Genomic DNA, 16,776 nt, shown 5'->3' with positions numbered 1-16,776 from the left:
TTCGCGACTCTCCTGGATCTGTAATTGCTATTGGGGGGATTCTTTTATGATCTCGAATCCTCCCAGGTAACAGATCCTTGAAATCTTTTGGCTACCGTGTATGGTAGCTATTCCGTTGGTTGTTGGAAATTTCACGCATTGGTGATAAGTTGAAGCTACTGCTTTCATCTTATGAATCCAAGGCCTTCCGAGGATTGCGTGGAAAGGGGATGGTTTGTCGACAACTATGAAGTTGGTCATTTTCATGACTCCGCCAGCTATAATTGGGAGCTTAATTGTTCCCAATGAGGTGGCTGTTTCACCTGAGAAACCTACGAGGTTGGATTTCTGGTCGACAATTTCGTAGTCGTCTATTTCCATTCCCTTTAGTGCGTTGTAGAAAATAAGATCGACGGAGCTTCCGGTGTCGATCATGAGCTTAGGTACCTCGTACCCTGCTATATTTAATGTTATGACAAGGGCATCGTCGTGAGGTCTATCGAGGTCTAATGTCTCACTCTCCCAGAAAGAGATCTTAGTGTTAGACTCAGGCTTGGTCGGTTTGGACTGAGTGTTTGACACAGCTTTCCGTACGTGACTTTTAATAGAGTTAACGGAGTCTTGACACACATCGGACCCTCCAAGGATGTAATCGATCCTTGAGCCAGGGCTCGATTGGGGAGGTGGTTTACTCAAGAGGGCCTCGATTTGTAGGCTTTTTCCTTGTGGAAACTTTCCAAGGATCATATCGACTCTCTTTTTGGGAGCTGGGGGTGGTGAGTCTGTTTCTTTTTCAGGTGACCTCTCGCGTTTTGGAGAGCTATCTCTGGGACCTCTCTTCTGATAAGGTTGTGGCTTTTTGAGGTCCACATCTTTTATTTCTCCGGCTGCGAATTTAGCAGCCAGTTGTCGTTGGAGGTCCCAACATTCTTCGGTTGAATGTCCCTTTCGATCGTGGTAAGAGCAATGTTTGCTCTCGTCATAACCTTTGGACCAGGGGGCTTTAGCTGTCGCGGCGACAGGTTTTTCTTCCTTGTCTTCCTCGACTACGTAAGAATGTTCTCCCTGGGTCTGATTATTTCGGGAGCTACCTCTTTTGTGAGGTCCCTTTCCATCGGAGGCTTCGCCTTTCGGGTGACTCTGGGGTTTTCTGTGGAGCTTATCTAATGCTGCCATTTCCTCCTCCAAGGTAATGTATCTAGAGGCCTTATGGAGGGCGTCATCGATAGTTGGAGGGGGATTTAGCGTTAGCTCCGAGAAGAAACCTGATTTATACCAGAGACCTCTCCTAAGAGCCTCAATGGCTACCTGATCGTTGGGATTCGAGAGTTTAGTTCTTACTGCTCTGAACTTTTCGATGTAGACTCGCAGTGAGTCTCCCAGTCCTTGTCTGATCTTCCAGAGGTCAGCCTCAGACGCTTGTTTCAGGATGTGAGTTGAATATTGCTTCATAAAGGCGTTAGCCAATTGATCGAAACTGTCTATAGAGTTCGGCTCGAGGCTGGAGAACCATTCGAGAGCTGTTCCGATCAGGTTTTCGGCAAATGTTCTGCAATATCCTGCATCACACTCTTCCTTTGTGAAGTGAGCTTTAACGATAGCTAATCGGAAGGCTCTTAAATAGGCCTTTGGGTCTGCGTTCCCATCGTATTCAGGAATCTTAATTTTTCGAGTATCTCTTATGTAAGAGTTGGCAATTCTATCGGTGAACGGAGTTCCACGAGTCTCCTCAATTAAGCTCTCGATTTCGGGAGCTGAGCTCGTTACCTTGTGAACTTGAGCTCCCAATTTCTGGAGAGCTGCGTGGGTTCGCTCCATGTACCTGCGAATTGCGTCAGGTCCCTCGAAGGGAAGGACATTTGGGTCATTATCAGATACTCGGCGAGCAGGTTCCTGGTGAGACCGAGCTCGGTCGTCTTCCCAGCTAGCTGGCGAAATAGGTCGCTCATTGGTCCTTAGGCTCCGAGCGAGGTTAGTGCGGAGAGCTGCAGGATCAGCATCCGTCCTTTGGTATTCGTCTGTGCTTGGGGTTGAAACCCTAGCTTGAAACACTGAAGCTGATGTTCTGCCCCCGGACGGTATGTTGGTTCCTGCTCCAGACCCGGAAGGAGGTGGCGGTGGAGGCAAACGGGTGCTCCCACCGGTGTTTCGATCAGGCATGGAGCTAGTTGTAGCTACATTGCTCCCCATGGTGCTGGTGATAGGAGGGGTAAACGCAGGAGCTGTCCTAGCGCGAGGCGTTTGGAAAGCAGGTTCCTGCCCTTCTGCACCTGGGCTATCAGGGGAGAAGTTCAGGCGCTCTCTAGGGAAGGAAGGGTCAGCTAACCGTTCATGGAAAGTGACTCCTCTTCCCTGGTGGACGGACGGTTGGGTCGTTGCGGATTGAGATCTGGTTATCTCTTCGAACTGTTGCTGCCGTTCGGCTAACTGTTGCACCGTTCGCTCGGTCTCTTGAGCTTTGTCCACTAACTGGAGCATCATCCGACGGATCTCAGAAAGCTGATCTTCCGTTTGGTTCGGAGCGGATTGATGCGATGGGTTATTGAGGGCTGAGGACCCAGAGTTGGTCCCTCCGGAGGCTCTCGGGTTATTTGCCCCCGGAGCAGTGCGATTCGGTGAGCTATTGCTCTGGTTCGATTGATCGGGGTTAGATGGATTCGTTCCGTCTAATGGATTCATCCTTTAAGCTTTAGAGAAAGGGATTCGATTATTTGTCCCCACAGACGGCGCCAATTGTGAGAGACAAGGTTTCACTTCTTAGATTTAGGTTAGGTCAAGAGAGATGAATGAGAATCGTGGGCTGAATCCCGTAAATAAACTTGAAGAATGAATATGATTTTATTGATGAGTTGAAAGATGATGAATACAAAGGAATGTATCTTGAGATGATTGCTAAAGAATACGTAATGCTTTTAATCTAGTACAAAAGTTGATATATGGAAAAGAGATCCCCTTTGTCTTTTATCTTCTCCATCTTTATATAGTCTAGGTTTCGTTGGCAACCCTTCAACTGTTCTCCTAGATATTTGGCTTCAATTACGGAGCTCGCTTTAGGCTCCTCTTGACCGAGTCTCTTAAGGTGTTAGCTCACTTTCTGTCGTGACCTCTGCTATGATGTCTCCCAGGTCCAGTCGTCAGCTCGGCTTTCAGCTCCCTTTGTTATGATGGGCTTATCGCAACCCACATGCTAGCTCACGCTTATCGGTACCTCACCTGAGGGTCATATTCGGGTCCAACAAAGTTAACAGTGGTAATCGTAATATTTGAGATTCAATCCAGAGGACCAGTTTACTCTTTACTCTTATGAGTTTAATATTAAGCTGGAAAACAAGTGGGGTTTTAAAATCAATGGTGACGCAAGTAAATAGAATACCTAGAGATTCAAATTCGATATAAATGAAAGCCGGCTTAGGGTTGTTCATCGGGTGTCAATGCGGAACCAAACAACTATTCAAGTGCAATGAGGTGCAGTCTAGAACTCGGATCACTCGGCTAGAACAATCCACTATCGCGGACTTGTTCCCTTTGCTGATCGATCTTGATTCCTAAGCTCTCACTTGGAACAAGACGCGATACCAAGCCTTAGAGATCAGGTCCGATTAGTTCACTTAATACCCTAATATCTACTCTCGCTGATTAGGGATACGAAGCTCATTCAATATATATCAATTTATCTCCTAAGTGGTTAGCTAGGTGATTAAACTTGAGATCGACATTAAGTGATCAATTCAATGCAAGCAGTAAGAACAATATGAATGAAGAAAAGTTAAAATCACTTATTTGCGTTTAGCTCATGCGATTGACACCCTAAACCCTAAGCAAGCTTAGCCGACTACTCAATCATAAAGCAAGATGACATAGACATGATTTCTGAATAATACAACATATAAAATAAAGTAGAAAGACAAGGGTTCAGGATGATCTTCTCGTGAAAATTATTGGGGTCGAAAACGGTTGCGACGAAGTTAACGTCCAAATCCCCGCAAAAAACAAGCATGTCTTTTCGCAACAAATCCTGCTCGGTCAATAGAACGTCACAACGTATGTTCCCGAGATAAAGCTTCATTCGAATTCTATTTAGATCAAGCATAAGCCATCGGAAACATGCCCAGACCGGTTATGGATACGACGAAGTTAACGATCAAAACGTCCGAAGAAGAAAACGAAAAACCTTCTTCGACACGACATTAGTCCATGCATTCTCGTCTACCCTTCGATGCTATCTCCCGAAGACCGTAGCGAACCCATTTCACGTTCCCCGCCATTCTAAGTTATCGATCAAACTTTACCGTAAAAACCGCGGAAAGTTCGTTCTTTATCGAACGAAGCCGTAATAAACGCTTCGAGTCAGAAGACGGCCCAAAGGGACCTAAGACATGACTCGAGGCCCAACTTACGATTTCTTAACCAACAGCCCGTAAGCCGCATGACGGTTTACGCTTGGTTTGCAAGGAAAGATAAAAGTCAAGTTTCCGCGGATAAATACGAAATTTTGAAGATAATTACGAAGATCGGAAAAATGGAATATCTCCTTTTTTATGCTATGGCGGCTTAAGGGCAGAAGAGGAAAAGCGTAAACCGACCTAGGAGCCAGTATATAAGGAGTCCTAGGCGAGAGGCATGGGGGGGATTTTTCTCAGAGTAAACTTAGTACTTAGAGCAATTAGACATATTTCCGTTTTTGTTATTCGAGCTGCGACTCAACTAGGTTATTGCCGTCTTAGGGTTTTAGAACTAGGAATCTCGCCGACAGCTCTCGTAGCCCAGGCTCCTAACTTGTTGTCACGCTCAAACACGAATTCGGAATAGATCTACTTTGCTCTCTTTTCGATTTCTTATACTTTATCGTTGATATTCTTGTGTTCTGATTGCTTGGCGTGTGGTATTAGCAGATATCCGGGACCTCTGGGAAATTAAGGTTTTCCTGGTTTCCCTATTTAAACGGAAATCGACAGTGCGAATTTCGGTTCCCACAAAAATGAGAGATGAAGCCTTCTCCCTTACAAGTTGCTAAATCCAAAATAGTTCTAGGTCTCTTGTTAAACTCGTGTAAGGAATTAGAAATGATAGCATAGGCTTTTTATATGAAGGCGCCGGCAGCTGAGAAAGTAGAGAAAATCTAGGGAAAACCCCTGAAATCTTGGAGGTTTCCTTAATAGTCGGGAATAGTCAGTCACTTGCTCTTTTTGGGAACAACCTTCGGATTGATCCGACAGGCTGTTCTGCGTTAGATATTCCAAAATGACTTCTTTCTTCATGGCACTCTCTTCTTTACTCTTTCACCTGCTCCAAACCTGGAATGATATCAAATAAGCACGAATTAGGACTAAGAATTAACTCAAAGAACACATATAATGCTATTAAGAACACCATATATCAATTCCCCCAGACTTAGATCCTTGTTTGTCCTCGAACAAAGCCAAGCCTCAAGAATAGGGAGAAAGGTTTGAAAGAGTGGAAACTCGCTTGATCTCAATAACCATACTCTTACCACACATCTCTGAACCATACAATCTGTAGACTCAGACCACACACCCTTACCAGAACACCCACGATCGCTGTTCGAAAATCAGTTCCATACTCTGTATCTCATACCTGAAAAAGGGTACACTATCGAGACAAAACTCCTTAAATTCAATTAAGAACAGCGTGAGCTTCTCATCACAGACACTATTCAGGATAGACGGGCTAGGTAAGGAACAAACTATTTCATGGTGGAGCTAAGAGTGTTTAGGGGATACCAAATTTAAGTGGATGCAGGATATCGCGCAAAATAGTAGGAGAGAACGGATCCATTGATGTCCACAGCCCTTACTCGTTTCTGCTTCACGGGTGCAGTTGTTCTCTCCTTCGGATCAACCGTGGGACTGTTCTTCGGTTCTTGACTTCCTTTGCCTACTCCTCAAAAATTGGTACCAACTCCTTGCTCATCCTTCCCAGTGGCGTGTGTTTATATATATATATATATACATACAAGGTGATGGGGTTGCGAGGGAGAGGCAACATAATGAATGCTTCGCAGCCACTGGTGGTCTATTCTTTTGTTTCTCACTGGTCGCCATTGTTCCTCTGGTTAGAACATGCACTCATAGACTGTTCTCTTGTTAGATCATGGTCTCATCGACTGTTCTCTTCATGCTTGATCTCTCTTCTCTGAGTGTATGGCATTAACGAGTAAGAGGCTGCGTCGATCCTTTCCTCTCCGACCCTTTTGCACATATCTGCACATATGACACTGAAAAAAAAAAAGAGTGCATGAGGGTAAAAATAAAGACTTAGGCGCAAGGTGGGAACTAGCTAAAGATGAGCTAGCCACTCAGGATCAGCAAGATTGGTAAAAGGAGTAAGAAGTCATGAATGTAAGTCTCGTTTCCCTGATGTAGTGCCCATAACAAGAAGAATTTAAGTCAAGATTAGGTTCAAGTTAGGTGGAGTTGAGTCTACCCAGTGTAACCTGATCGGTTGAGAGCTTCTGGAGAATCAAATGAGATAAGTCAGGGATGTTCCAGGTCCAAGTGTGGGTCTTTCATCACTGCTAAGGTCACTGGATAAGAAAGTTAGAGCACGAGGTGGTTAAAAGATTATCACAAGACAAGGTTCTAATTCCCACAAGAGTTTTAGCTGACTCGATCCTAAACTGACTCAATAAAACATCCAAATGACATAGGGACTGACTCAGAAATAAAGACGTAGAGTATCAGCACACAACAAGTGCTTCCCCAAGACTTAATTTACACCATCCCTGGTGTGAAACCAAATAGAGGTCAGCCAAATAACAACACAAAGCATAAAAATAAAGAGTTCAGATGGATAGAATAATGGATAGAAATTGTCCTTGCGGACTCAGTCGGACTCGCCGCTCTCGGCCGGATCAAACGAACATCTGTTGCGCGAGCGATGAACCTCCTCAGTTGAAGTGCATGTTCCCATAGGCGCCTTTCCTGGACGGTGCGATCGTGGAGTCTGCTCTGCTGGTGGCTGTCACTGGTTACTTCCGCCAATGCAGCCGCTGGTAACGAGATGGAGTATCCTCCGCACGAGACTGTTGTTCTTCCGCTGCGAGTCAACCATCGAGTATCGGTAAGCCTGATCATCTGTCACATCCGCCAGCTCTCTGGGGTCGTATGATGGGTCAGCTTCAGGGGTAATGTCCTCGAAATCCTCCATATCCGCGTCAGGTGCAGCAGCACGAGGATCAGTGCATAGGAGCTCAGGTGGTGGGAGAAGCGGATGTTGTCGAACACGCTGAGCCTGGTGATCTCGGGGTGAGGCAGCTTGGTGAACAGTTGGGTACCCTCCTTGTCGAAGAAGCTGTAGGTACCCTCATCTCGCATGATGTGGCACGCCATAAGGTACTTGATGTCGAGGTACTGAATCTCCGTGTTCACCTTGTATTTGCTGAGATCAATGCCGAAATGCTTGAAGAGCGGCGTGAGCAAGCTACCGCTTCTGTTCTTCTTGTTCGTGTCGTGCATCAGGCAGAGCCTCCTCTCGTAAAGCATGGTGATGAAATGAAAGCCTGGGTTCGTCGTGACCTTCTGAATTTGAATGCCAGACCCTGAAGGGCGGGTCTCATCCTCAATACCTGCATACAGGGTTTGCAGCTCCCCGTTTCTCACTTTGGAAGTCTGATCCTTGGCGAACAGGAGGTTTGAAATGATCTTTACAATTATTCTAAGTGTTGGGTTCCTGATCTGCGACTGGTAGGCTTTGCCAGGTGTGAAGTTCCCATTCGCGATGAAGTCCCAGAAGGTGTTTGATGGGGCGAACTTTTTTGCCACTTCTACCCCTCTCGGCTCATTCGCGATCTCATAGATTTCGTTGAGTTTGTCGAGGGACAGTGAGCAATACTCCCCATCAGCCAAGAATGAAAAGGAGCAGTTGGCGTAGGAAGGAGTAGAGAAGTCCTCATAGCTGATGGTGGCAGTGGCGAGCATTTGGCGGACAAGGTCAGGGTAGAGCTCATGCGTAGCGTAACAAAGGGGAGCGATCCCCATCGCTTGCAGCGTCTCGAACACATCCTCGTCGATACCGAGCTCAACGAGAGTCTCGGCGTGGCAAAAATGGGTAGGTACTATCTCGGCCTTGAGGAGAGTGTTGTACCGACTAGCTGTCTCCTTTTCCCACCCTTCGCAATTGAAATCTAAAAGCATAGGGTCATCGAGATTGATTGGCTCGTCCTCCTAATCTCGCGGCCATGGGTAAGAGGCGGAGGTTGGTTGTTGTGCTCGTTGTGGGGGCGTGTTGTTCGTCTTCTTTTTTTCTATTGGCTGATTGCTTGGTGCGTGGAGGCATCTGCAAGGCAAACAAAAGTTTTTCATTAGTTCCATCCTCGGTTACAAAGAAGAAAAGGATTCAAACTAATCCTCTTTTAGGAACTATTCATTTTCCCTTCTAAGCAACCCGCCTTCAACAAACCTGAACATCAACTCGCCAAACCAGACCATTTCAACTTTTCACAATCACAATTCATATGAGCAATGTATATCAAGATGCAACATTTTGTCTAAATCGGAACTTGCTCAAACAAAGGGGAAATGAAACCGCGATTCTCTAGGGCTAAGAGACAAAAGTTCAACTTCTAAAATCAACCCTAACAGCAAAAGGGAATTTCGGATCAAGCTATTTCTAACAAGAAAATAACTATCAAAGCGGTTTAGAAGGGTGAGCTTTTCAAACCGAAATCGCGATTGTATTTTGATTGCCGAGCCTCTTACCGTGATAATCAAAGCAAATGGACTGCAAAAACAGAGAGAACTCGAAAATCCAATTGTATTAGAAGCAAGAATCATTTAAAAAGAGTGAGAATTTAAGTTTTGGTGATGGCTTCAAAATCGCAAGAGAAAGATGAGTGTATGGCTGAGTGAAAGGGGAAACTGGAAGGGTGGGGCCTTAAATAGGCGAAACCCTAACCGCTCTCCATTATCTCACTCTCTTTTTTTATTATTTTTTTTTATTGTTTTTGGGTCCGGAACACTTACCTGGAACAGGCGATGGGTTGTTCCACCAGAAGAACAGTCCTTCGGTTGTTCTGACTGAAGTGTTCGGTTTTTCTTCTTTTTGACATGCAAACTAAATCTGAAAAGAAATAAAATAGACTATAGAAAACAATATATACACTCATCAGTGGATTGCCTCCCACCAAGCGCTTAGTTAAAGTCATTAGCTTGACTTGGCTCAGCCGATCAGGCTGATGGGGGATCGCTTAGGGGAATTTCTTCCCTCTGCGATAGTGGAGTGAGCAAAGTAATGCTTGATGCACTGACCATTGACGTCCCTTTCTGTCCAGCAACATAACAGCTCCGTAAGGGCGGACTTCCTTAATGGTGAAGGATCCGGACCATCTAGATTTCAGCTTGCCTGGGAACAACCTAAGTCTGGAGTTGAAGAGCAAGACCTTATCGTTTGGTTCGAAACGTCTGGCAATGATTCGCTTGTCATGGTAGGCTTTGGTCTTCTCCTTATAAGTTTTGGAACTCTCATAGGCAAGGTGCCTTATCTCTTCCAGCTCATGGACTTGGATCATGCACCTCTCAGTTGCTGGCTTGATGTCGAAATTCAGTAACTTGACCGCCCATGCAGCCTTGTATTCAAGCTCGACAGGAAGATGACAAGCCTTACCGTAGACCAGGTGATAGGGGGTGGTCCCTAGCGACGTTTTGTAGGCTGTTCTGTAGGCCCAGACAGCATCGTCCAGCTTAAACGACCAGTCTTTGCGCGAGGTATTGATAGTTTTCAAAAGAATGTTCTTGACTTCCCTGTTGGAAACTTCAACCTGTCCACTCGTCTGGGGGTGATAATCGGTAGCCACCTTGTGTTTCACCCCATTCTTCTTCAACAGGCCCTGACATGCCTTGTTGATGTAGTGTGTTCCGCCAACGCTAATGACCACTCTAGGCACCCCAAATCTCGGAAAGATGATGGAGCTGAACATCTTAATCACCACTTTTGCATCATTAGTGGGACTCACCACTGCTTCTACCCACTTGGAGACATAGTCAACGGCGACCAGAATGTACTCCTTCTTGAAGGACGGAGGGAATGGTCCCATGAAGTCGACTCCCCAACAGTCGAACACCTCAACTTCTAAAATGTAATTCTGAGGCATTTCATTCCTTTTGTTGATGTTCCCAAGTCGCTGGCATGCATCGCATAAAGCTATGTAGGCGTGAGCATCTCTGAACATAGTTGGCCACCAGAAACCTGCTTGGAGGATTTTGGAAACCGTTTTGAATGTGGCGAAGTGGCCTGCATAGGAGGAACCATGGCAATGATGTAGAATCCTTGGAATATCTGCCTCTGGAACACACCTTCTGAATATGCCATCCTTGCAATGTTTGTACAAGTACGGTTCATCCCAAACATACTGCCTCGCCTCTCTTCAGAATTTCCTCTTTTTGTTTCCAGTGAACTTAAGTTGTTCCTTTTCAGCAGCTAGGAAGTTCGCAATCTCAGCAATCCAGGGGAGGTGAGAGTGCTGCTTTTGGATCGCGGCTACTGGTTGTTCCGGTACGCGAGAACAATCGGATGTTATGCTCAGGGGTTGTTCCGCGAAGCGCAGACCAATCGTGTTGACGTGTTCCACTGTGTGTTCTTCATCAAGAGCTGTGTCGTCCTCAATCTTCATTCTGGACAAGTGGTCTGCAACCCCATTCTTGACTCCCTTTTTGTCTTTTATCTCGAGATCAAATTCTTGGAGAAGAAGAATCCACCTCAACAACCTCGGTTTTGCATCCTTCTTTGTGAGCAAGTACTTAAGAGCAGCATGGTCTATGTGCACAATCACCTTTGATCCCACCAGGTAGGATCTTAACTTCTCGAATGCAAAAACAATACCCAGGAGTTCCTTCTCAGTCGTAGTGTATCTGCATTGAGCTTCATCCATGGTTTTGCTTGCGTAATAGATCACATGAAGTGTCTTATCCTTGCGCTGCCCAAGGACTGCTCCAACTGCAAAATCGCTAGCATCAGTCATGATCTCAAAAGGGAGATCCCAGTCTGGCGGTTGTACAACAGGTGCGTTGACTAGAGCTCATTTGATCGTATGGAACGCAGCTAAGCACTCGCTGTCGAAATCAAACTTGATCTCCTTGCAGAGCAGTCTGGTGAGTGGTCTCGCTATTTTTGAGAAATCCTGAATGAACCTCCTGTAAAACCCTGCGTGACCCAAGAAGCTTCTGATAGCTTTCACAGTTGTTGGTGCTGCAAGCTCATCATCACCTTGACCTTTGTCTTATCTACCTCAATGCCTTTCTCGGAGATCTTATGCCTTAGAACAATCCCATCTCTGACCATGAAGTGGCACTTCTCCCAATTGAGCACCAGATGTTTCTCCTCACACCTTTTGAGTACCCTGCACAAGTTTGACAAACAGACACTAAAGGAGCTTCCATAGACACTGAAATCGTCCATGAAAACCTCCATAATGTCTTCAATCAGGTCAGTAAAGATCGACATCATGCAGCGCTGAAATGTTGTTGGCGCATTGCACAGGCCGAATGGAATTCTCCTGTATGCATACGTTCCGTATGGGCATGTGAATGTCGTCTTCTCCTGATCGTCCGGATGGAAAGGGATCTGAAAGAAACCTGAATAACCATCTAAAAAGCAGTAATATGGGTGGTTGGCCAATCTCTCAAGCATTTGATCAATGAAGGGAAGTGGAAAGTGATCATTTCTAGTGGCTGCATTTAATTTTCTGAAATCAATGCACATGCGATGTCCTGTCACTATTCTAGTAGGGATCAATTCATTCTTTTCATTTGTGATAACAGTGATCCCACCTTTCTTAGGTACTACATGAACAGGGCTAACCCACTTACTATCAGATATGTCATAGATCACACCAGCTTCAAGAAGTTTCATTATCTCTTTCTTAACAACATCTTTTAGATTCGGGTTTAAGCTCCTCTGATGTTCAAAAGAAGTCATTGATTCATCTTCTAGGTGTATTCTATGCATGCATAAATTAGTTGAGATGCCAGGTATGTCAGCTAGTGAATATCCTAATGCCTTACGATACTTCCTAAGCTAACACAAAAGCAATGCAGTTTCCACATTATTGAGTTCAGCGTTCACAATGACTGGGTAAGTGGAATTCGGACCTAAGAAAGCGTACCTGAGCCCCTTGGGAAGGGGTTTTAGCTCAACCTTGGGAGCCTTCAACTTGCTCCAGGGATCATCAGGTAGGTTCGGTGGAACAAGCGAGTTCGGTAAAGGGGTCGCTCCAGTTGGAGTGTTTTCGTCCTTGTTGCTTTCTTCCCCCAGACTTAGACTCGCCACCATTCTTCCCATACTCCTTCCGGAGTCAAGCATCTTAGAATACCCGTCTGCGTCAATGTTCTTGACACTCTTCTCGGACTCAGCTCTTACTAGTGCAAGCTCAAGTGAATCTTCTATAAGAATCTCCTCGATCATCCCGTCGTGATGTTGCAGCGGATCAATCCCTTCATCCACCTCGAAGGTCTGTCCATCAAGCATCGGCTTCTTCAGCAGCTCATCCATCTCGAACTGCATGACTATGTCCCCCAGATTGAGATCAATCTTACCTTGCCGCACATCAATGATGGCTCCAACAGTACATAGGAACGGTCTTCCTAAGATGAGAGGATCTTTGGATTCCTCTTCCAGCTCTAGAACTACGAAGTCTGCTGGAACAGAGGTGTTCCCAACTTTTACTTGGAGATCCTCTAGAATACTAACCGGGGACTTAACTGATCTATCCGCGAACACCAAGGATATCTTAGTTGGTTTGAAATGCGTGTATCCCAGAGATCGTGCTACAGAGTAAGGCATGAGGTTTACGCTGGATCCCAGATCAACCATGGAGCATGAGAAAATTGTCTTCCCAATCTGGATAGAGAGGACGAATTTGCCAGGGTCTCCTCGCTTCTTTATCTGCCTATTCTAAAGCACGGCGCTGCACTCCTTTGAGACAGTCATGAATTCGCTCTCCTCTGATATTTTTCCTGAGATCAATTCCTTCATAAAGCTGCGCATGGAGGGCATCATCTGGATCGCATCCATCAAGGGGAGTCGGATGGTTAGGTCCTCCACCATCTTTCTGCACTTCATCTCCTCTCGGTCCTTACGAGTAGCCTTTGCTGGAACAGGGTAAGGGACTTTAGGATTTTATTCGCGAGCAGGAACAGGCTCTGGGATCGGGCGGACAGCCTCAGCTGGTTGTTCTGGTCCTGGGGAATTGGTTCCAACTGTTGGTTCCCTCTCCTTCTCAGCTGTCGGGGTATCGGCTGGTGGTTGTTCTGACTCTTTCTGCTTCCCCTTCTCAGCCGTAGTGAACCTCTTCTTTACCGGCTCAGACAGTTGCTTTCTACTTCCCAACCCAACCGCATTGCACTCCTTAGGGTTTTTGTCGGTTTTCCCAGGTTGAGTACCTTGTTGCCTCTTGACGCTTTCAGCAGTCTGAGCAATCTGAATGTCCATCAGTCTCATATGACTCGCAACATTGTCGTACTTGGTGCTCAAATCGTTGAACATATGGTTCATTTTGGTATTGATCTCGGTAGTAACCTGGATTAGAGCCTTCCCTTGGAGCTGTTGTCCATGGAGCAGCTGCTGCAACATAGCTTTTGCCTCATCTTGCGTAACAGCGATAGGAGCGGAGGTAGCTGGCTGAGTGTTCTGGTGTTTCTGCATCTGAGGTGGATTGTTCTGCGGTTGGCTTAGAACATAGTTTCGGGGTTGGTAGTTCTTTTGATACCCGGCATACTGACCTTGGTTACTCTGTGCAGGATCAGCTGGTTTGTCTTGCTTAGGCCAGAAAAGCTGTGGGTTGTTCCTCACGTTAGGGTTTGGGTGGTAATTTTTTAGCTGCCATCCTTGCCCATTCACGTAGCTCACCTCTTGCTGTTCATCTCCTGATATTTCAGCATCAAACACCAGGTCACCGACACTCTTCTCAAGAGCTGCTTCTTCCATTATGAACACTTGGCTTTGGTTTCCCTTAAGCAGTTGGTCCACCTTTGCTGCGAGATCATCTATGCTGTTCACACTCTTCGAGTGATCATGCTCCTTGTTCTTGTTTAGTGAACTTGAAGCCATGTTCTCAATCAGCTCGAACGCACCAGGTGTGGTTTGAGCCATGAAGTCTCCATTACTCGAAGAATCAAGGGTGTTTCGAAACTCATAGCTCACTCTATCATAGAACACCTCCAATATATAGTCATTGTCAAACCCATGGTGTGGCCACTCTCTCTGGTACTCCTTGTACCTCTCCCAAGCTTCATGAAAAGGTTCATCAGACTTCTGCTTGAAATTGGAGATCATGTGCCGTAGAGCCGCGGTTTTAAATTTCGTGTAGAAGTGGCTCAGGAACGCTGATCTGACCTGGTCCCATGAGGTAAGAGAACCGGTCGGCAGAGATTGGAGCCAGTGAGAAGCTTTCCCTTCAAGAGAGAATGGGAACAGCGTGCATTTGACATAATCTGGTGGCACTCCGTTAGAGCGAGAGAAATTGTAGATTCTCTCAAAGGCTTCGATGTGGTCCATCGGGATGTCACTAGTGAGACCACTGAACGTGCTCTTCTGTACCAGACTTATCAGTGCAGGTTTGATCTCATAGTCATGCCGAGTGCAAGGAGGAGGGTTGATGGGGGAGCGGTTACTAGCGAAGTTCCGCGGAAGGTTCCGCTCCCCAATAGGAGCATCACGCTCTTCTCACGCGGCGTTCTCAGCTGCTTCTTGAGCAGCTTGTTGCTGATTTTGGATGGTCTGCTACATCTGCAACATCTGTTGTTGCTGAGTCTGCATTTGTTGTTGAATGATTGCCAGTGCAGCAGTGAGGTCATCCTGATTGCCGTGATCACCCATGTTGGTGTCGGTTGTTCTCGGCTGTTAACGATTCTGTCTGTCTAATCTTGCGAGTTCGTCGTTGGTCAGTTGATGTAGTGGTCCTTGTGCGTTGCTCCGAGTATGTCTACTGGTCATGCACTTGGATCATCTGTTCCAACAAAGAATTAAAAGCAAGTTAGATATCTCAGACTAAATATTAAACCAAAAAATAAAGGTAAAACCCTGGTCCCCGTCGCAACGGCGCCAAAATTTGATACACTAAAAATGAATCCTTGCTACTGTCAAGTTAACAGTGGTAATCGTAATATTTGAGATTCAATCTAGAGGACCAGTTTACTCTTTACTCTTATGAGTTCAATATTAAGTTGGGAAACAAGTGGGGTTTTAAAATCAATGGTGACGCAAGTAACTAGAATACCTAGAGATTCAAATTTGATTTAAATGAAAGCCAGCTTAGGGTTGTTCATCGGGTGTCAATGCGGAACCAAACAATTATTCAAGTGCAATGAGGTGCAGTCTAGAACTCGGATCACTCGGCTAGAACAATCCACTATCGCGGACTTGTTCCCTTTGCTGATCGGCATTGAGTCCTAAGCTCTCACTTGGAACAAGACGCGATAGCAAGTCTTAGAGATCAGATCCAATTAATTCACTTAATACCCTAATATCTACTCTCGTTGATTAGGGATATGAATCTCATTCAATATATATCAGTTTATCTCCTAACCGGTTAGCTAGGTGATTAAACTAGAGATCGAACATTAAGTGATCAATTCAATGCAAGCAGTAAGAACAATATGAATGAAGAACAGTTATAATCACTTATTTGCGTTTAGCTCATGCGATTGACACCCTAAACCCTAAGCAAGCTTAGCCGACTACTCAATCATAAAGCAAGATGACACAGACATGATTTCTGAATAATACTGCATATAAAATAAAGTAGAAAGATAAGGGTTCAGGATGATCTTCTCGTGAAAATTAGAGATGAAGCCTTCTCCCTTACAAGTTTCTAAATCCAAAATAGTTCTAGGTCTCTTGTAAAAGTCGCGTAAGGAATTAGAAATGATAGCATAGGCTTTTTATATGGAGGCGCCGGCAGCTGAGAAAGGAGAGAAAATCTAGGGCAAACCCCTGAAATCTTGGAGGTTTCCTTAATAGTTGGGAACAGTCAGTCGCTTGCTCTTTTTGGGAACAACCTTCGGATTGATCCGACTGGTTGTTCTGCGTTAGATATTCCAAAATGACTTCTTCCTTCATGGCACTCTCTTCTTTACTCTTTCACCTGCTCCAAACCTGGAATGATATCAAATAAGCATGAATTAGGACTGAGAATTAACTCAAAGAACACATATAATGGTATTAAAAACACCATATATCAGAGATGCCTCTTATTTCTTTCAACCACTCCATTCTGCTGAGGTGTATAAGGATAAATTGTTTTGTGAACTATACCCAAATTTTCTAAGTGATTCTTGAATGTGTGACTAGTTTATTCACTTCCATTGTCTGCCCTAAGTACCTTCACATTAGCATTTGATGTTAGTGACATAAGATTGGAAGTTCATGAAAGCATGTAAAACACAATCCTTAGAAGGCTGTGATGCCAGCCAAGTATACTTTGACTTCTCATATATAAAAGTGATAAAGTACTTGTAGTTATCTCTAGACACACATGGAGATCTCCAAACATCAGACTAATCTAAGTCAAATCACTTCTCATAGATGGTTATCGATGTAGGGAAGACAGATTTGTAATGTTTTCCTAAGATGCCTACTTCACATTCCAAGTGGTTAAAGGACATCATATCTGGCATCATGAGTTCTAATGGACGAGAGTGTGGGTGACGTAATAAGGCTGTTTCCTTCTCCAATCACCTTTCCTGTCTGTATTTTTTCAAACTCAACGTCACGGGGTCTAAAAACCACCTGACAATTCAGGTCAATCATGGCTTTCCTCACTAAGAATAGTTTGGATGCAAGCCT

The 16,776-nt window shown here is 45.1% G+C and overlaps 1 non-coding gene across 1 annotated transcript; it reads left to right on the top strand.

Moving 5' to 3' along the window:
• Window positions 1–14,170: 14,170 nt before the first annotated feature.
• On the top strand, window positions 14,171–14,277 carry LOC125593669. Its single transcript, XR_007329569.1, has one exon. It is a non-coding gene; the product is annotated as a small nucleolar RNA R71 (small nucleolar RNA).
• Window positions 14,278–16,776: the final 2,499 nt, after the last annotated feature.

This window comes from Brassica napus, chromosome C9 (assembly GCF_020379485.1).
Source record: "Brassica napus cultivar Da-Ae chromosome C9, Da-Ae, whole genome shotgun sequence".
Classification (NCBI taxonomy): domain Eukaryota; kingdom Viridiplantae; phylum Streptophyta; class Magnoliopsida; order Brassicales; family Brassicaceae; genus Brassica; species Brassica napus.
This window is presented reverse-complemented; position numbering and strand designations above follow the sequence as displayed.